This window comes from Misgurnus anguillicaudatus, chromosome 14, assembly GCF_027580225.2.
Source record: "Misgurnus anguillicaudatus chromosome 14, ASM2758022v2, whole genome shotgun sequence".
In the NCBI taxonomy this organism is placed as follows: Eukaryota; Metazoa; Chordata; class Actinopteri; order Cypriniformes; family Cobitidae; genus Misgurnus; species Misgurnus anguillicaudatus.
Window position 1 is genome coordinate 1046364 of NC_073350.2, and position 16713 is coordinate 1063076.

Here is a 16713-nt window from a genome sequence, read left to right on the forward strand (position 1 = left end):
TAGTGACTGTGCACTTGTGACAATTTGCCCCATCGGAGGGTAAGTTGTCACACTAGGGCGGGTAAGTTGTCACACTAGATTATCTAAAAATAAGAACACAACTACTTAATTGTGAATATTGATTTTAATTTTTAAACTCAAACCAAACTGGAAATATAAACATCCGTGCCTGGAGAATCTGGAAAAACAATTATTTCAATCCAAATAATGCACATTTCAATTAAGTGGCAAGACCACTTTACTTTGAACTTTGGTTCAAATGTTCTATGGCTTTCACATAAAACCAGATAACTGAATGGAACGCTGCAGATAACTTGCTTAACTTAACATGTTTAACCTCTGAACAAAACAGATGCCCTGTATGACTAATAGGACTCATCTCCAGAATCACAATTCTGACACACATAAATTGCCTGGCCTGAGGTGCAAGCATCATGGGCCCAATTGTTGCATTTTACACATTTTACCCAGGTCTCCTTTGGACGACTCTTTGAAAATGGCTCTACACAGACGAGGCAGAAGCACTCTTCATCATCTGATGATGACTCTTGCATGATTTTTCTTTTAGCTGCCTTGTTTTTCATAGGTCCAGATTTCTGCTTCCCTTTCTTTTGAAACAGCTTTTTGCTAGATTGAGGCTTTTTCTTTTCTATATCATGTTTTCTGAGCATGTTCGATGTGTTTGTTTGTACAGGGGCAAGTTGTCAGATGTGACGACTGGCCCCAAAGTCATTGAGACAACTTGCCCCATACTTACTTGTGTGCTAATGTTGTCTAAATCTCAAGTTTAGCTCATCATATCACTTTAGCTAAAGTATCAAAAGACACTTTACGGTCTCCTCTATTTTGTGCAAAATAATCATTTTAAACATTCACACCTAACAAAGTTGTATTGCATAAAATGTAAAGTGATTTTTTTTAACTTTTTAAGCAGAAAAATAAGAAAATTGTGCTAACCTCAGATTACAGTGATCTTGACCACATGTGAACAGGAAGTTGACTATAGAAGAAGAAGTCACATAAAGTGGCTATTTGATTTTTGAGATAGAGCCTCTAGTGTTGGAGTTATTAACAGTGTGACAACTTACCCGTGTGACAACTTACCCCGCTCTCCCCTACTCTTTAAACACTGATATTTGAAATACAGCTAAGTTTCAAATGAACGGCAGTTGACTCGCTTTGTGTCAAAAGCAAACTACTGTTTCTGCTCAGTTTCGAACCTAGAACCTTTCGCGTGTAAAGCGAACGTGATAACCACTACACTACAGAAACCTGCCCTCCATGGAATTCTGCTGTTTTGACGGATTTTGCAGCATATATTCTCGCTAAGCCACACTTTTAAGGGAAAACCCCTTTTGGCCACTTAAAATGTGCCCATATACCACTTGTGAGGTGAATGGGACAGGCTGAAACCTACCATTGGATGTAACGTTGAAAGTGCTGTACAGCTCAAGCCTCGACTTATCAGATGTGTGGCATTTTGCTTGCTTTGATTTGTGCGCACTGTTCCTGCGAACCTGATAATACCTACAAAATTGAAACCAGGGTAGCCAAGCAAGGCTGAAGTTGAGTGTTAGACTTTCTTTGATTAATCTCGGAAGGAAATCATGTGACCTTTTTCCGAAACGGATCTCAAGTCGCTTCAGGCTAAAAGGCGCAACCTGTTTCTGCTCGGTCTCGAACCGAGGACCTTTCACGTGTGAGGCGAACGGGATACCCACTACACAACAGAAACCTTCGTGTTACTGTCGCTGAGTTGTTTTGAGAGATTTTCCAAGCATTTTCTCTCTTTCAACACCTCCATATAGGCCTATGTTTTTCATCCACTTTCGAACCGACCGTTTATCACGTACGAGGCGAATGTGACGGCCTAAATCTACACCTGCATGTATCTTTGAAAGCGCTTCAAGACCCAAGCAGAAACACATCACATGAATGACATTTCACTTGAATTTTTCGAAAAGCTTAAGGTTGTTTCTGCTCGGTTTCGAACAGAGGACCTTTCGCGTGTTAAGCGAACGTGAAAACCACTACACTACAGAAACCTGCCTTCTAATGTGTTCGGTTGTTTTGGCAAATTTTGCCACACATATTTTCTATAAGCCACACTTTTGGGGTAAAACCCTCTTTTGGCCGCGTCAAAACTGCCCATATATCACTTGTGAGGCTGGAAACCTACCATTGGATGTAACGTTGAAAGTGCTGTACGGCTCAAGCCACGACTTATCAGATGAGTGGCATTTGGCTTGCTTTTATGTAAGAAGCCTCACATCGTTCCTGCTCGGCTTCCAACAGGAGGACCTCTCGCTTGGTAGTTGAACGTAATAGTCGCTGAATTTAGGAAACATGTATCCACCTTTCTCATCTGATTTCATACAGATTTTATCATGTTTTTCATTTCAATGTGCGCACTGTTCCTGCGAACCTGATAATACCTACAAAATTGAAACCAGGGTAGCCAAGCAAGGCTGAAGTTGAGTGTTAGACTTTCTTTGATTAATCTCGGAAGGAAATCATGTGACCTTTTTCCGAAACGGATCTCAAGTCGTTTCGGGCTAAAAGGCGCGACCTGTTTCTGCTCGGTCTCGAACCGAGGACCTTTCGCGTGTTAGGCGAACGTGATAACCACTACACTACAGAAACCTGCCTTTTAATGGGTTCGGTTGTTTTGGCAAATTTTGCCACACATGTTTTCTATAAGCCACACTTTTGGGGTAAAACCCTCTTTTGGCCGCTTCAAAACTGCCCATATATCACTTGTGAGGTTGGAAACCTACCATTGGATGTAACGTTGAAAGTGCTGTACGGCTCAAGCCACGACTTATCAGATGAGTGGCATTTGGCTTGCTTTTATGTAAGAAGCCTCACATCGTTCCTGCTCGGCTTCCAACAGGAGGACCTCTCGCTTGGTAGTTGAACGTAATAGTCGCTGATTTTAGGAAACATGTATCCACCTTTCTCATCTTATTTCATACAGATTTTATCATGTTTTTCATTTCAATGTCACTTAAATTCTAAAGGGGCAACCTGCTTTTGCCACTTTTAAACTGAAGATCTTTCACATGTATGGTTAAATCACTGAATGTCATAAACACTACTGGAAAAGATGTCAGCTCGGCTTTGACTGGTGGAAATTGACTATTACTCTTTAAACACTGATATTTGAAATAAAGCAAAGTTTCAAATTAACGGCATTTGACTCGCTTTGTGTCAAAAGCGAACTATTGTTTCTGCTCGGTTTCGAACCGAGGACCTTTCGCGTGTAAAGCGAACGTGATAACCACTACACTACAGAAACCTGCCCTCCGTGGAATTCTGCTGTTTTCACGGATTTTGCAGCATATATTCTCGCTAAGCCACACTTTTAAGGGAAAACCCCTTTTGGCCACTTAAAATGTGCCCATATACCACTTGTGAGATGAATGGGACAGGCTGAAACCTACCATTGGATGTAACGTTGAAAGTGCTGTACGGCTCAAGCCACGACTTATCAGATGAGAGGCATTTGGCTTGCTTTTATGTAAGAAGCCTCACATCGTTCCTGCTCGGCTTCCAACAGGAGGACCTCTCGTTTGGTAGTTGAACGTAATAGTCGCTGATTTTAGGAAACATGTATCCACCTTTCTCATCTTATTTCATACAGATTTTATCATGTTTTTCATTTCAATGTCACTTAAATTCTAAAGTGGCAACCTGCTTTTGCCACTTTTAAACTGAAGATCTTTCACATGTATGGTTAAATCACTGAATGTCATAAACACTACAGGAAAAGATGCCAGCTCAGCTTTGACTGGTGGAATTTGACTATTACTCTTTAAACACTGATATTTGAAATACAGCTAAGTTTCAAATGAACGGCATTTGACTCGCTTTGTGTCAAAAGCGAACTATTGTTTCTACTCGGTTTCGAACAGAGGACCTTTCGTGTGTAAAGCGAACGTGAAAACCACTACACTACAGAAACCTGCCCTACATGGAATTCTGCTGTTTTGACGGATTTTGCAGCATATATTCTCGCTAAGCCACACTTTTAAGGGAAAACCCCTTTTGGCCACTTAAAATGTGCCCATATACCACTTGTGAGGTGAATGGGACAGGCTGAAACCTACCATTGGATGTAACGTTGAAAGTGCTGTACAGCTCAAGCCTCGACTTATCAGATGTGTGGCATTTTGCTTGCTTTGATTTGTGCGCACTGTTCCTGCGAACCTGATAATACCTACAAAATTGAAACCAGGGTAGCCAAGCAAGGCTGAAGTTGAGTGTTAGACTTTCTTTGATTAATCTTGGAAGGAAATCATGTGACCTTTTTCCGAAACGGATCTCAAGTCGTTTCAGGCTAAAAGGCACGACCTGTTTCTGCTCGGTCTCGAACCGAGGACCTTTCGCGTGTGAGGCGAACGTGATAACCACTACACTACAGAAACCTTCGTGTTACTGTCGCTCAGTTGTTTTGAGAGATTTTCCAAGCATTTTCTCTCTTTCAACACCTCCATATAGGCCTATGTTTTTCATCCACTTTCGAACCGACCGTTTATCACGTACGAGGCGAATGTGACGGCCTAAATCTACACCTGCATGTATCTTTGAAAGCGCTTCAAGACCCAAGCAGAAACACATCACATGAATGACATTTCACTTGAATTTTTCGAAATGCTTAACATGTATTAAGGTTGTTTCTGCTCGGTTTCGAACCGAGGACCTTTCGCGTGTTAGGCGAACGTGATAACCACTACACTACAGAAACCTGCCTTTTAATGGGTTCGGTTGTTTTGGCAAATTTTGCCACACATGTTTTCTATAAGCCACACTTTTGGGGTAAAACCCTCTTTTGGCCGCTTCAAAACTGCCCATATATCACTTGTGAGGTTGGAAACCTACCATTGGATGTAACGTTGAAAGTGCTGTACGGCTCAAGCCACGACTTATCAGATGAGTGGCATTTGGCTTGCTTTTATGTAAGAAGCCTCACATCGTTCCTGCTCGGCTTCCAACAGGAGGACCTCTCGCTTGGTAGTTGAACGTAATAGTCGCTGATTTTAGGAAACATGTATCCACCTTTCTCATCTTATTTCATACAGATTTTATCATGTTTTTCATTTCAATGTCACTTAAATTCTAAAGGGGCAACCTGCTTTTGCCACTTTTAAACTGAAGATCTTTCACATGTATGGTTAAATCACTGAATGTCATAAACACTACTGGAAAAGATGTCAGCTCGGCTTTGACTGGTGGAAATTGACTATTACTCTTTAAACACTGATATTTGAAATACAGCTAAGTTTCAAATTAACGGCATTTGACTCGCTTTGTGTCAAAAGCGAACTATTGTTTCTGCTCGGTTTCGAACCGAGGACCTTTCGCGTGTAAAGCGAACGTGATAACCACTACACTACAGAAACCTGCCCTCCGTGGAAAAGGGAAAACCCCTTTTGGCCACTTAAAATGTGCCCATATACCACTTGTGAGGTGAATGGGACAGGCTGAAACCTACCATTGGATGTAACGTTGAAAGTGCTGTACGGCTCAAGCCACGACTTATCAGATGAGAGGCATTCTAATGGGTTCGGTTGTTTTGGCAAATTTTGCCACACATGTTTTCTATAAGCCACAGTTTTGGGGTAAAACCCTCTTTTGGCCGCTTCAAAACTGCCCATATATCACTTGTGAGGTTGGAAACCTACCATTGGATGTAACGTTGAAAGTGCTTTACGGCTCAAGCCACGACTTATCAGATGAGTGGCATTTGGCTTGCTTTTATGTAAGAAGCCTCACATCGTTCCTGCTCGGCTTCCAACAGGAGGACCTCTCGCTTGGTAGTTGAACGTAATAGTCGCTGATTTTAGGAAACATGTATCCACCTTTCTCATCTTATTTCATACAGATTTTATAATGTTTTTCATTTCAATGTCACTTAAATTCTAAAGGGGCAACCTGCTTTTGCCACTTTTAAACTGAAGATCTTTCACATGTATGGTTAAATCACTGAATGTCATAAACACTACTGGAAAAGATGTCAGCTCGGCTTTGACTGGTGGAAATTGACTATTACTCTTTAAACACTGATATTTGAAATATAGCAAAGTTTCAAATTAACGGCATTTGACTCGCTTTGTGTCAAAAGCGAACTATTGTTTCTGCTCGGTTTCGAACCGAGGACCTTTCGCGTGTAAAGCGAACGTGATAACCACTACACTACAGAAACCTGCCCTCCGTGGAATTCTGCTGTTTTGACGGATTTTGCAGCATATATTCTCGCTAAGCCACACTTTTAAGGGAAAACCCCTTTTGGCCACTTAAAATGTGCCCATATACCACTTGTGAGGTGAATGGGACAGGCTGAAACCTACCATTGGATGTAACGTTGAAAGTGCTGTACAGCTCAAGCCTCGACTTATCAGATGTGTGGCATTGTGCTTGCTTTGATTTGTGCGCACTGTTCCTGCGAACCTGATAATACCTACAAAATTGAAACCAGGGTAGCCAAGCAAGGCTGAAGTTGAGTGTTAGACTTTCTTTGATTAATCTTGGAAGGAAATCATGTGACCTTTTTCCGAAACGGATCTCAAGTCGTTTCAGGCTAAAAGGCGCGACCTGTTTCTGCTCGGTCTCGAACCGAGGACCTTTCGCGTGTGAGGCGAACGTGATAACCACTACACTACAGAAACCTCCCTGTTACCGTCGCTGAGTTGTTTTGAGAGATTTTCCAAGCATTTTCTCTCTTTCAACACCTCCATATAGGCCTATGCTTTTCATCCACTTTCGAACCGACCGTTTATCACGTACGAGGCGAATGTGACGGCCTAAATCTACACCTGCATGTATCTTTGAAAGCGCTTCAAGACACAAGCAGAAACACATCACAAGAATGACATTTCACTTAAATTTTTCGAAATGCTTAAGGTTGTTTCTGCTCGGTTTCGAACCGAGGACCTTTCGCGTGTTAGGCGAACGTGATAACCACTACACTACAGAAACCTGCCGTTTAATGGGTCCGGTTGTTTTGACAAATTTTGCCACACATATTTTCTATAAGCCACACTTTTGGGGTAAAACCCTCTTTTGGCCGCTTCAAAACTGCCCATATATCACTTGTGAGGTTGGAAACCTACCATTGGATGTAACGTTGAAAGTCCTGTACGGCTCAAGCCACGACTTATCAGATGAGTGGCATTTGGCTTGCTTTTATGTAAGAAGCCTCACATCATTCCTGCTCGGCTTCCAACAGGAGGACCTCTCGCTTGGTAGTTGAACGTAATAGTCGCTGATTTTAGGAAACATGTATCCACCTTTCTCATCTTATTTCAAACAGATTTTATCATGTTTTTCATTTCAATGTCACTTAAATTCTAAAGTGGCAACCTGCTTTTGCCACTTTTAAACTGAAGATCTTTCACATGTATGGTTAAATCACTGAATGTCATAAACACTACAGGAAAAGATGCCAGCTCAGCTTTGACTGGTGGAATTTGACTATTACTCTTTAAACACTGATATTTGAAATACAGCTAAGTTTCAAATGAACGGCATTTGACTCGCTTTGTGTCAAAAGCGAACTATTGTTTCTGCTCGGTTTCGAACAGAGGACCTTTCGCGTGTAAAGCGAATGTGATAACCACTACACTACAGAAACCTGCCCTACATGGAATTCTGCTGTTTTGACGGATTTTGCAGCATATATTCTCGCTAAGCCACACTTTTAAGGAAAAACCCCTTTTGGCCACTTAAAATGTGCCCATATACCACTTGTGAGGTGAATTGGACAGGCTGAAACCTACCATTGGATGTAACGTTGAAAGTGCTGTACAGCTCAAGCCTCGACTTATCAGATGTGTGGCATTTTGCTTGCTTTGATTTGTGCGCACTGTTCCTGCGAACCTGATAATACCTACAAAATTGAAACCAGGGTAGCCAAGCAAGGCTAAAGTTGAGTGTTAGACTTTCTTTGATTAATCTTGGAAGGAAATCATGTGACCTTTTTCCGAAACGGATCTCAAGTCGTTTCAGGCTAAAAGGCGCGACCTGTTTCTGCTCGGTCTCGAACCGAGGACCTTTCGCGTGTTAGGCGAACGTGATAACCACTACACTACAGAAACCTGCCTTTTAATGGGTTCGGTTGTTTTGGCAAATTTTGCCACACATGTTTTCTATAAGCCACACTTTTGGGGTAAAACCCTCTTTTGGCCGCTTCAAAACTGCCCATATATCACTTGTGAGGTTGGAAACCTACCATTGGATGTAACGTTGAAAGTGCTGTACGGCTCAAGCCACGACTTATCAGATGAGTGGCATTTGGCTTGCTTTTATGTAAGAAGCCTCACATCGTTCCTGCTCGGCTTCCAACAGGAGGACCTCTCGCTTGGTAGTTGAACGTAATAGTCGCTGATTTTAGGAAACATGTATCCACCTTTCTCATCTTATTTCATACAGATTTTATCATGTTTTTCATTTCAATGTCACTTAAATTCTAAAGGGGCAACCTGCTTTTGCCACTTTTAAACTGAAGATCTTTCACATGTATGGTTAAATCACTGAATGTCATAAACACTACTGGAAAAGATGTCAGCTCGGCTTTGACTGGTGGAAATTGACTATTACTCTTTAAACACTGATATTTGAAATAAAGCAAAGTTTCAAATTAACGGCATTTGACTCGCTTTGTGTCAAAAGCGAACTATTGTTTCTGCTCGGTTTCGAACCGAGGACCTTTCGCGTGTAAAGCGAACGTGATAACCACTACACTACAGAAACCTGCCCTCCGTGGAATTCTGCTGTTTTCACGGATTTTGCAGCATATATTCTCGCTAAGCCACACTTTTAAGGGAAAACCCCTTTTGGCCACTTAAAATGTGCCCATATACCACTTGTGAGATGAATGGGACAGGCTGAAACCTACCATTGGATGTAACGTTGAAAGTGCTGTACGGCTCAAGCCACGACTTATCAGATGAGAGGCATTTGGCTTGCTTTTATGTAAGAAGCCTCACATCGTTCCTGCTCGGCTTCCAACAGGAGGACCTCTCGTTTGGTAGTTGAACGTAATAGTCGCTGATTTTAGGAAACATGTATCCACCTTTCTCATCTTATTTCATACAGATTTTATCATGTTTTTCATTTCAATGTCACTTAAATTCTAAAGTGGCAACCTGCTTTTGCCACTTTTAAACTGAAGATCTTTCACATGTATGGTTAAATCACTGAATGTCATAAACACTACAGGAAAAGATGCCAGCTCAGCTTTGACTGGTGGAATTTGACTATTACTCTTTAAACACTGATATTTGAAATACAGCTAAGTTTCAAATGAACGGCATTTGACTCGCTTTGTGTCAAAAGCGAACTATTGTTTCTACTCGGTTTCGAACAGAGGACCTTTCGTGTGTAAAGCGAACGTGAAAACCACTACACTACAGAAACCTGCCCTACATGGAATTCTGCTGTTTTGACGGATTTTGCAGCATATATTCTCGCTAAGCCACACTTTTAAGGGAAAACCCCTTTTGGCCACTTAAAATGTGCCCATATACCACTTGTGAGGTGAATGGGACAGGCTGAAACCTACCATTGGATGTAACGTTGAAAGTGCTGTACAGCTCAAGCCTCGACTTATCAGATGTGTGGCATTTTGCTTGCTTTGATTTGTGCGCACTGTTCCTGCGAACCTGATAATACCTACAAAATTGAAACCAGGGTAGCCAAGCAAGGCTGAAGTTGAGTGTTAGACTTTCTTTGATTAATCTTGGAAGGAAATCATGTGACCTTTTTCCGAAACGGATCTCAAGTCGTTTCAGGCTAAAAGGCACGACCTGTTTCTGCTCGGTCTCGAACCGAGGACCTTTCGCGTGTGAGGCGAACGTGATAACCACTACACTACAGAAACCTTCGTGTTACTGTCGCTCAGTTGTTTTGAGAGATTTTCCAAGCATTTTCTCTCTTTCAACACCTCCATATAGGCCTATGTTTTTCATCCACTTTCGAACCGACCGTTTATCACGTACGAGGCGAATGTGACGGCCTAAATCTACACCTGCATGTATCTTTGAAAGCGCTTCAAGACCCAAGCAGAAACACATCACATGAATGACATTTCACTTGAATTTTTCGAAATGCTTAACATGTATTAAGGTTGTTTCTGCTCGGTTTCGAACCGAGGACCTTTCGCGTGTTAGGCGAACGTGATAACCACTACACTACAGAAACCTGCCTTTTAATGGGTTCGGTTGTTTTGGCAAATTTTGCCACACATGTTTTCTATAAGCCACACTTTTGGGGTAAAACCCTCTTTTGGCCGCTTCAAAACTGCCCATATATCACTTGTGAGGTTGGAAACCTACCATTGGATGTAACGTTGAAAGTGCTGTACGGCTCAAGCCACGACTTATCAGATGAGTGGCATTTGGCTTGCTTTTATGTAAGAAGCCTCACATCGTTCCTGCTCGGCTTCCAACAGGAGGACCTCTCGCTTGGTAGTTGAACGTAATAGTCGCTGATTTTAGGAAACATGTATCCACCTTTCTCATCTTATTTCATACAGATTTTATCATGTTTTTCATTTCAATGTCACTTAAATTCTAAAGGGGCAACCTGCTTTTGCCACTTTTAAACTGAAGATCTTTCACATGTATGGTTAAATCACTGAATGTCATAAACACTACTGGAAAAGATGTCAGCTCGGCTTTGACTGGTGGAAATTGACTATTACTCTTTAAACACTGATATTTGAAATATAGCTAAGTTTCAAATTAACGGCATTTGACTCGCTTTGTGTCAAAAGCGAACTATTGTTTCTGCTCGGTTTCGAACCGAGGACCTTTCGCGTGTAAAGCGAACGTGATAACCACTACACTACAGAAACCTGCCCTCCGTGGAAAAGGGAAAACCCCTTTTGGCCACTTAAAATGTGCCCATATACCACTTGTGAGGTGAATGGGACAGGCTGAAACCTACCATTGGATGTAACGTTGAAAGTGCTGTACGGCTCAAGCCACGACTTATCAGATGAGAGGCATTCTAATGGGTTCGGTTGTTTTGGCAAATTTTGCCACACATGTTTTCTATAAGCCACAGTTTTGGGGTAAAACCCTCTTTTGGCCGCTTCAAAACTGCCCATATATCACTTGTGAGGTTGGAAACCTACCATTGGATGTAACGTTGAAAGTGCTTTACGGCTCAAGCCACGACTTATCAGATGAGTGGCATTTGGCTTGCTTTTATGTAAGAAGCCTCACATCGTTCCTGCTCGGCTTCCAACAGGAGGACCTCTCGCTTGGTAGTTGAACGTAATAGTCGCTGATTTTAGGAAACATGTATCCACCTTTCTCATCTTATTTCATACAGATTTTATAATGTTTTTCATTTCAATGTCACTTAAATTCTAAAGGGGCAACCTGCTTTTGCCACTTTTAAACTGAAGATCTTTCACATGTATGGTTAAATCACTGAATGTCATAAACACTACTGGAAAAGATGTCAGCTCGGCTTTGACTGGTGGAAATTGACTATTACTCTTTAAACACTGATATTTGAAATAAAGCAAAGTTTCAAATTAACGGCATTTGACTCGCTTTGTGTCAAAAGCGAACTATTGTTTCTGCTCGGTTTCGAACCGAGGACCTTTCGCGTGTAAAGCGAACGTGATAACCACTACACTACAGAAACCTGCCCTCCGTGGAATTCTGCTGTTTTGACGGATTTTGCAGCATATATTCTCGCTAAGCCACACTTTTAAGGGAAAACCCCTTTTGGCCACTTAAAATGTGCCCATATACCACTTGTGAGGTGAATGGGACAGGCTGAAACCTACCATTGGATGTAACGTTGAAAGTGCTGTACAGCTCAAGCCTCGACTTATCAGATGTGTGGCATTGTGCTTGCTTTGATTTGTGCGCACTGTTCCTGCGAACCTGATAATACCTACAAAATTGAAACCAGGGTAGCCAAGCAAGGCTGAAGTTGAGTGTTAGACTTTCTTTGATTAGTCTTGGAAGGAAATCATGTGACCTTTTTCCGAAACGGATCTCAAGTCGTTTCAGGCTAAAAGGCGCGACCTGTTTCTGCTCGGTCTCGAACCGAGGACCTTTCGTGTGTGAGGCGAACGTGATAACCACTACACTACAGAAACCTCCCTGTTACCGTCGCTGAGTTGTTTTGAGAGATTTTCCAAGCATTTTCTCTCTTTCAAAACCTCCATATAGGCCTATGTTTTTCATCCACTTTCGAACCGACCGTTTATCACGTATGAGGCGAATGTGACGGCCTAAATCTACACCTGCATGTATCTTTGAAAGCGCTTCAAGACACAAGCAGAAACACATCACAAGAATGACATTTCACTTAAATTTTTCGAAATGCTTAAGGTTGTTTCTGCTCGGTTTCGACCCGAGGACCTTTCGCGTGTTAGGCGAAAGTGATAACCACTACACTACAGAAACCTGCCGTTTAATGGGTCCGGTTGTTTTGGCAAATTTTGCCACACATATTTTCTATAAGCCACACTTTTGGGGTAAAACCCTCTTTTGGCCGCTTCAAAACTGCCCATATATCACTTGTGAGGTTGGAAACCTACCATTGGATGTAACGTTGAAAGTCCTGTACGGCTCAAGCCACGACTTATCAGATGAGTGGCATTTGGCTTGCTTTTATGTAAGAAGCCTCACATCATTCCTGCTCGGCTTCCAACAGGAGGACCTCTCGCTTGGTAGTTGAACGTAATAGTCGCTGATTTTAGGAAACATGTATCCACCTTTCTCATCTTATTTCAAACAGATTTTATCATGTTTTTCATTTCAATGTCACTTAAATTCTAAAGTGGCAACCTGCTTTTGCCACTTTTAAACTGAAGATCTTTCACATGTATGGTTAAATCACTGAATGTCATAAACACTACAGGAAAAGATGCCAGCTCAGCTTTGACTGGTGGAATTTGACTATTACTCTTTAAACACTGATATTTGAAATACAGCTAAGTTTCAAATGAACGGCATTTGACTCGCTTTGTGTCAAAAGCGAACTATTGTTTCTGCTCGGTTTCGAACAGAGGACCTTTCGCGTGTAAAGCGAATGTGATAACCACTACACTACAGAAACCTGCCCTACATGGAATTCTGCTGTTTTGACGGATTTTGCAGCATATATTCTCGCTAAGCCACACTTTTAAGGAAAAACCCCTTTTGGCCACTTAAAATGTGCCCATATACCACTTGTGAGGTGAATTGGACAGGCTGAAACCTACCATTGGATGTAACGTTGAAAGTGCTGTACAGCTCAAGCCTCGACTTATCAGATGTGTGGCATTTTGCTTGCTTTGATTTGTGCGCACTGTTCCTGCGAACCTGATAATACCTACAAAATTGAAACCAGGGTAGCCAAGCAAGGCTAAAGTTGAGTGTTAGACTTTCTTTGATTAATCTTGGAAGGAAATCATGTGACCTTTTTCCGAAACGGATCTCAAGTCGTTTCAGGCTAAAAGGCGCGACCTGTTTCTGCTCGGTCTCGAACCGAGGACCTTTCGCGTGTTAGGCGAACGTGATAACCACTACACTACAGAAACCTGCCTTTTAATGGGTTCGGTTGTTTTGGCAAATTTTGCCACACATGTTTTCTATAAGCCACACTTTTGGGGTAAAACCCTCTTTTGGCCGCTTCAAAACTGCCCATATATCACTTGTGAGGTTGGAAACCTACCATTGGATGTAACGTTGAAAGTGCTGTACGGCTCAAGCCACGACTTATCAGATGAGTGGCATTTGGCTTGCTTTTATGTAAGAAGCCTCACATCGTTCCTGCTCGGCTTCCAACAGGAGGACCTCTCGCTTGGTAGTTGAACGTAATAGTCGCTGATTTTAGGAAACATGTATCCACCTTTCTCATCTTATTTCATACAGATTTTATCATGTTTTTCATTTCAATGTCACTTAAATTCTAAAGGGGCAACCTGTTTTGCCACTTTTAAACTGAAGATCTTTCACATGTATGGTTAAATCACTGAATGTCATAAACACTACTGGAAAAGATGTCAGCTCAGCTTTGACTGGTGGAAATTGACTATTACTCTTTAAACACTGATATTTGAAATATAGCTAAGTTTCAAATTAACGGCATTTGACTCGCTTTGTGTCAAAAGCGAACTATTGTTTCTGCTCGGTTTCGAACCGAGGACCTTTCGCGTGTAAAGCGAACGTGATAACCACTACACTACAGAAACCTGCCCTCCGTGGAAAAGGGAAAACCCCTTTTGGCCACTTAAAATGTGCCCATATACCACTTGTGAGGTGAATGGGACAGGCTGAAACCTACCATTGGATGTAACGTTGAAAGTGCTGTACGGCTCAAGCCACGACTTATCAGATGAGAGGCATTCTAATGGGTTCGGTTGTTTTGGCAAATTTTGCCACACATGTTTTCTATAAGCCACAGTTTTGGGGTAAAACCCTCTTTTGGCCGCTTCAAAACTGCCCATATATCACTTGTGAGGTTGGAAACCTACCATTGGATGTAACGTTGAAAGTGCTTTACGGCTCAAGCCACGACTTATCAGATGAGTGGCATTTGGCTTGCTTTTATGTAAGAAGCCTCACATCGTTCCTGCTCGGCTTCCAACAGGAGGACCTCTCGCTTGGTAGTTGAACGTAATAGTCGCTGATTTTAGGAAACATGTATCCACCTTTCTCATCTTATTTCATACAGATTTTATAATGTTTTTCATTTCAATGTCACTTAAATTCTAAAGGGGCAACCTGCTTTTGCCACTTTTAAACTGAAGATCTTTCACATGTATGGTTAAATCACTGAATGTCATAAACACTACTGGAAAAGATGTCAGCTCGGCTTTGACTGGTGGAAATTGACTATTACTCTTTAAACACTGATATTTGAAATAAAGCAAAGTTTCAAATTAACGGCATTTGACTCGCTTTGTGTCAAAAGCGAACAATTGTTTCTGCTCGGTTTCGAACCGAGGACCTTTCGCGTGTAAAGCGAACGTGATAACCACTACACTACAGAAACCTGCCCTCCGTGGAATTCTGCTGTTTTGACGGATTTTGCAGCATATATTCTCGCTAAGCCACACTTTTAAGGGAAAACCCCTTTTGGCCACTTAAAATGTGCCCATATACCACTTGTGAGGTGAATGGGACAGGCTGAAACCTACCATTGGATGTAACGTTGAAAGTGCTGTACAGCTCAAGCCTCGACTTATTAGATGTGTGGCATTGTGCTTGCTTTGATTTGTGCGCACTGTTCCTGCGAACCTGATAATACCTACAAAATTGAAACCAGGGTAGCCAAGCAAGGCTGAAGTTGAGTGTTAGACTTTCTTTGATTAGTCTTGGAAGGAAATCATGTGACCTTTTTCCGAAACGGATCTCAAGTCGTTTCAGGCTAAAAGGCGCGACCTGTTTCTGCTCGGTCTCGAACCGAGGACCTTTCGCGTGTGAGGCGAACGTGATAACCACTACACTACAGAAACCTCCCTGTTACCGTCGCTGAGTTGTTTTGAGAGATTTTCCAAGCATTTTCTCTCTTTCAAAACCTCCATATAGGCCTATGTTTTTCATCCACTTTCGAACCGACCGTTTATCACGTATGAGGCGAATGTGACGGCCTAAATCTACACCTGCATGTATCTTTGAAAGCGCTTCAAGACACAAGCAGAAACACATCACAAGAATGACATTTCACTTAAATTTTTCGAAATGCTTAAGGTTGTTTCTGCTCGGTTTCGACCCGAGGACCTTTCGCGTGTTAGGCGAACGTGATAACCACTACACTACAGAAACCTGCCGTTTAATGGGTCCGGTTGTTTTGGCAAATTTTGCCACACATATTTTCTATAAGCCACACTTTTGGGGTAAAACCCTCTTTTGGCCGCTTCAAAACTGCCCATATATCACTTGTGAGGTTGGAAACCTACCATTGGATGTAACGTTGAAAGTCCTGTACGGCTCAAGCCACGACTTATCAGATGAGTGGCATTTGGCTTGCTTTTATGTAAGAAGCCTCACATCATTCCTGCTCGGCTTCCAACAGGAGGACCTCTCGCTTGGTAGTTGAACGTAATAGTCGCTGATTTTAGGAAACATGTATCCACCTTTCTCATCTTATTTCAAACAGATTTTATCATGTTTTTCATTTCAATGTCACTTAAATTCTAAAGTGGCAACCTGCTTTTGCCACTTTTAAACTGAAGATCTTTCACATGTATGGTTAAATCACTGAATGTCATAAACACTACAGGAAAAGATGCCAGCTCAGCTTTGACTGGTGGAATTTGACTATTACTCTTTAAACACTGATATTTGAAATACAGCTAAGTTTCAAATGAACGGCATTTGACTCGCTTTGTGTCAAAAGCGAACTATTGTTTCTGCTCGGTTTCGAACAGAGGACCTTTCGCGTGTAAAGCGAATGTGATAACCACTACACTACAGAAACCTGCCCTACATGGAATTCTGCTGTTTTGACGGATTTTGCAGCATATATTCTCGCTAAGCCACACTTTTAAGGAAAAACCCCTTTTGGCCACTTAAAATGTGCCCATATACCACTTGTGAGGTGAATTGGACAGGCTGAAACCTACCATTGGATGTAACGTTGAAAGTGCTGTACAGCTCAAGCCTCGACTTATCAGATGTGTGGCATTTTGCTTGCTTTGATTTGTGCGCACTGTTCCTGCGAACCTGATAATACCTACAAAATTGAAACCAGGGTAGC

At 41.9% G+C, this 16713-nt stretch overlaps 26 non-coding genes across 26 annotated transcripts; all 26 read right to left on the reverse strand.

The window, feature by feature from the left end:
• Positions 1-1199: 1199 nt before the first annotated feature.
• Positions 1200-1272, reverse strand: trnav-uac (transfer RNA valine (anticodon UAC)). The gene has a single exon. It is a non-coding gene; the product is annotated as a tRNA-Val (tRNA).
• Positions 1273-1972: 700 nt separating this feature from the next.
• trnav-aac (transfer RNA valine (anticodon AAC)) lies at positions 1973-2045 on the reverse strand. Its single transcript has one exon. It is a non-coding gene; the product is annotated as a tRNA-Val (tRNA).
• A 525-nt stretch (positions 2046-2570) lies between these two features.
• Positions 2571-2643, reverse strand: trnav-aac (transfer RNA valine (anticodon AAC)). The gene has a single exon. It is a non-coding gene; the product is annotated as a tRNA-Val (tRNA).
• Positions 2644-3225: 582 nt separating this feature from the next.
• trnav-uac (transfer RNA valine (anticodon UAC)) lies at positions 3226-3298 on the reverse strand. The gene has a single exon. It is a non-coding gene; the product is annotated as a tRNA-Val (tRNA).
• A 1056-nt stretch (positions 3299-4354) lies between these two features.
• Positions 4355-4427, reverse strand: trnav-cac (transfer RNA valine (anticodon CAC)). Its single transcript has one exon. It is a non-coding gene; the product is annotated as a tRNA-Val (tRNA).
• Positions 4428-4674: 247 nt separating this feature from the next.
• On the reverse strand, positions 4675-4747 carry trnav-aac (transfer RNA valine (anticodon AAC)). The gene has a single exon. It is a non-coding gene; the product is annotated as a tRNA-Val (tRNA).
• A 582-nt stretch (positions 4748-5329) lies between these two features.
• trnav-uac (transfer RNA valine (anticodon UAC)) lies at positions 5330-5402 on the reverse strand. The gene has a single exon. It is a non-coding gene; the product is annotated as a tRNA-Val (tRNA).
• A 730-nt stretch (positions 5403-6132) lies between these two features.
• On the reverse strand, positions 6133-6205 carry trnav-uac (transfer RNA valine (anticodon UAC)). Its single transcript has one exon. It is a non-coding gene; the product is annotated as a tRNA-Val (tRNA).
• Positions 6206-6595: 390 nt separating this feature from the next.
• trnav-cac (transfer RNA valine (anticodon CAC)) lies at positions 6596-6668 on the reverse strand. Its single transcript has one exon. It is a non-coding gene; the product is annotated as a tRNA-Val (tRNA).
• A 237-nt stretch (positions 6669-6905) lies between these two features.
• Positions 6906-6978, reverse strand: trnav-aac (transfer RNA valine (anticodon AAC)). The gene has a single exon. It is a non-coding gene; the product is annotated as a tRNA-Val (tRNA).
• A 582-nt stretch (positions 6979-7560) lies between these two features.
• trnav-uac (transfer RNA valine (anticodon UAC)) lies at positions 7561-7633 on the reverse strand. The gene has a single exon. It is a non-coding gene; the product is annotated as a tRNA-Val (tRNA).
• Positions 7634-8023: 390 nt separating this feature from the next.
• Positions 8024-8096, reverse strand: trnav-aac (transfer RNA valine (anticodon AAC)). Its single transcript has one exon. It is a non-coding gene; the product is annotated as a tRNA-Val (tRNA).
• Positions 8097-8678: 582 nt separating this feature from the next.
• trnav-uac (transfer RNA valine (anticodon UAC)) lies at positions 8679-8751 on the reverse strand. The gene has a single exon. It is a non-coding gene; the product is annotated as a tRNA-Val (tRNA).
• A 1056-nt stretch (positions 8752-9807) lies between these two features.
• Positions 9808-9880, reverse strand: trnav-cac (transfer RNA valine (anticodon CAC)). Its single transcript has one exon. It is a non-coding gene; the product is annotated as a tRNA-Val (tRNA).
• Positions 9881-10127: 247 nt separating this feature from the next.
• Positions 10128-10200, reverse strand: trnav-aac (transfer RNA valine (anticodon AAC)). The gene has a single exon. It is a non-coding gene; the product is annotated as a tRNA-Val (tRNA).
• Positions 10201-10782: 582 nt separating this feature from the next.
• On the reverse strand, positions 10783-10855 carry trnav-uac (transfer RNA valine (anticodon UAC)). Its single transcript has one exon. It is a non-coding gene; the product is annotated as a tRNA-Val (tRNA).
• Positions 10856-11585: 730 nt separating this feature from the next.
• On the reverse strand, positions 11586-11658 carry trnav-uac (transfer RNA valine (anticodon UAC)). The gene has a single exon. It is a non-coding gene; the product is annotated as a tRNA-Val (tRNA).
• A 390-nt stretch (positions 11659-12048) lies between these two features.
• On the reverse strand, positions 12049-12121 carry trnav-cac (transfer RNA valine (anticodon CAC)). The gene has a single exon. It is a non-coding gene; the product is annotated as a tRNA-Val (tRNA).
• Positions 12122-12358: 237 nt separating this feature from the next.
• On the reverse strand, positions 12359-12431 carry trnav-aac (transfer RNA valine (anticodon AAC)). The gene has a single exon. It is a non-coding gene; the product is annotated as a tRNA-Val (tRNA).
• A 582-nt stretch (positions 12432-13013) lies between these two features.
• trnav-uac (transfer RNA valine (anticodon UAC)) lies at positions 13014-13086 on the reverse strand. Its single transcript has one exon. It is a non-coding gene; the product is annotated as a tRNA-Val (tRNA).
• A 390-nt stretch (positions 13087-13476) lies between these two features.
• On the reverse strand, positions 13477-13549 carry trnav-aac (transfer RNA valine (anticodon AAC)). Its single transcript has one exon. It is a non-coding gene; the product is annotated as a tRNA-Val (tRNA).
• Positions 13550-14130: 581 nt separating this feature from the next.
• trnav-uac (transfer RNA valine (anticodon UAC)) lies at positions 14131-14203 on the reverse strand. The gene has a single exon. It is a non-coding gene; the product is annotated as a tRNA-Val (tRNA).
• Positions 14204-14933: 730 nt separating this feature from the next.
• Positions 14934-15006, reverse strand: trnav-uac (transfer RNA valine (anticodon UAC)). Its single transcript has one exon. It is a non-coding gene; the product is annotated as a tRNA-Val (tRNA).
• Positions 15007-15396: 390 nt separating this feature from the next.
• trnav-cac (transfer RNA valine (anticodon CAC)) lies at positions 15397-15469 on the reverse strand. The gene has a single exon. It is a non-coding gene; the product is annotated as a tRNA-Val (tRNA).
• Positions 15470-15706: 237 nt separating this feature from the next.
• Positions 15707-15779, reverse strand: trnav-aac (transfer RNA valine (anticodon AAC)). The gene has a single exon. It is a non-coding gene; the product is annotated as a tRNA-Val (tRNA).
• A 582-nt stretch (positions 15780-16361) lies between these two features.
• On the reverse strand, positions 16362-16434 carry trnav-uac (transfer RNA valine (anticodon UAC)). Its single transcript has one exon. It is a non-coding gene; the product is annotated as a tRNA-Val (tRNA).
• Between the last annotated feature and the right edge of the window lie 279 nt (positions 16435-16713).